This window comes from Dendroctonus ponderosae, unplaced genomic scaffold, assembly GCF_020466585.1.
Source record: "Dendroctonus ponderosae isolate FM_Combo_2020 unplaced genomic scaffold, Dpon_F_20191213v2 Dpon_F_20191213_10, whole genome shotgun sequence".
NCBI lineage: Eukaryota > Metazoa > Arthropoda > Insecta > Coleoptera > Curculionidae > Dendroctonus > Dendroctonus ponderosae.
Window position 1 is genome coordinate 4,563,840 of NW_026017111.1, and position 2,022 is coordinate 4,565,861.

The following is a 2,022-nucleotide window of genomic DNA, read 5'->3' on the forward strand; positions in this document are numbered from 1 at the left end:
GAAATTTGAAATTTCGATATTCTTTAGAAAATATTTGACTCGAAAGACATGGGAAGTTTCATAAAAATCGCCAAAAATCCTGATTTTTGTCAGCTCGGTAAAAATTCGCTTAATTTTGGAAGTAGCGACTGAACTGCATTCCCTCCCAAAAAAAATAGGATTTTCGGAACTCGCGCAAGTGGAAATTTGAAATTTTGACAACCTTTAGAAGACACTTGACGCGAGGGACGGCCTACTATTTTCATGTAAGTTGCCCAAAGTCGCGATTTTTTCTAATTTGATAAATATCGGGTCTATTAATGGCAGTTTCGACTCGACTGCGTTCTCTCCGTAAAGAAAACTTCGGATCTTCCAAACCAGGGCAAGAAGCGATTTCGAAGTCTCACAATGGTTTGAAGACARWTGACTCTAAAAGACGCTGAAAGTTGCATAAAAATMACCAAATATCTTGTTTTTTTTGGCATTTTTTTTGATGTTCGACTTGAATAGGTTGCCTCCTTAAAACAGTCGGGTCTTTCAACTGACAGTCACAATGCGATATTCGCTAAATCTTTTGAAAACTTTTGACTTTAAATACGCTGAGAGTTTTATAAAAATCTTCAGTCCTGATTTTTGTCCAGCTGGGTAAATACAGATGCATACAATACAATACAATGCCAGTGCTCGAAACTAAAGCATTTGTGACTTTGCAATTTGCTCCATCTGTAGAAGACGCATGGATTTAATAAGGGTGAAAGTTTTATAAATATTAACTGGATGCTAGATTTACTAYAGCTTGGCAAATATCAGTTTCAGAATGAAACTTTTTACAGGACTGSGTTCCACCCTTMAAARATTGCAACTCAAATGAAAACAACTAGCAATTGGACATTTTCACGATTTTTAGCAGACACTGGGYTCGYCAGGTGCTGAAATTYTCGACAAAATCAAGCGAAACTTGCGATTTTTACGAAATTGGTAAATATCGGTTTATTAATGGATAACTCTACTCAAMTGCGGTSTTTCTTTTAGAAAGCCGAATCTTTCAAACCACCGCAAGTAGCACTTTGAGATTTTCATAATCCTTAGCGGATACTTGACTGGAAATTCGCTGAAAGTTCATAAAAATTTGCGAAAAGTCTGATTTTTTGCACGCTTTAACAGCGCTTTCTGCTTAAAAAATTCGCATCGTCCAACCGGCAAAGAACCACAGGAACTTTCAACGGACAAACAGCTACAACTCGAGCGCATGAATTTAAAGCGTTTCACGCGATGAAACAGCTTTCAATATTCTAAGAGCCTCTAGAACTTTGAATATATGAATCGCCGCGTTGTGAGGAGGATGCAATCCAGAATACCTTTTGTTCCGGTTGGAGAAAAATTTCGATCAAGGACGTGACCGAGCAAATAATGGCCCGAGTGGACTGTCCCATCCAGCCGCTCAACGATGAAGAGGTGCTGGACTGGAAGAGGCCGCCGAAGAAGATTAGAAGTACAAAATCGCGACCCGCAGGGAGCTGCAAAGCAAGTTTCTGACCATGATGAAGCAACGCGAACTGGACAAAGTCAAGGAAGAGGAAGACTTGCAGGCGGAAGCCGAACGACAACGAATACTTTTWGGTTTTACTTGAACTTTAGTCAATTTAAAGTTTAAAGGCATTCCAGGAAGAAGAACGAAGACCGCTTGATGAACTGGAAGGCCAAAGGACACGCTCATCAMCTCGTATGTGTCCCAAGTGGTATCAAAGTCCAATGACGAAGTGGACAACAAAATGTGCGAAAGTCAGAGCAACAGCGATAATGGTGAGCTTAACAACAACTTTGGAATCACGCCAAGCCAGATGGGTTTTTTGCAGACAATCACAATCCTCCTGGAGGTGCAGCTGCGCCCCCTTACAGTGCAAACCATGCAGCTCTGAGCACCAAGTTGAGCAAACTCACGCTGGCAACATTTGATGACGAAGGACACTGTATTGGCCAGATGGGATCTTGGTCGTTCAGCTATTAAAAACCCGTGAAACTTTCATTTCTACATTTATTACA

The 2,022-nt window shown here is 40.6% G+C and overlaps 1 long non-coding RNA gene across 1 annotated transcript; it reads left to right on the top strand.

Moving 5' to 3' along the window:
* Positions 1-1,649: 1,649 nt before the first annotated feature.
* On the top strand, positions 1,650-2,005 carry LOC125502752. The gene is made up of 2 exons (XR_007280508.1): positions 1,650-1,782; positions 1,836-2,005. It is a non-coding gene; the product is annotated as an uncharacterized LOC125502752 (long non-coding RNA).
* The last annotated feature ends 17 nt before the right edge of the window (positions 2,006-2,022 follow it).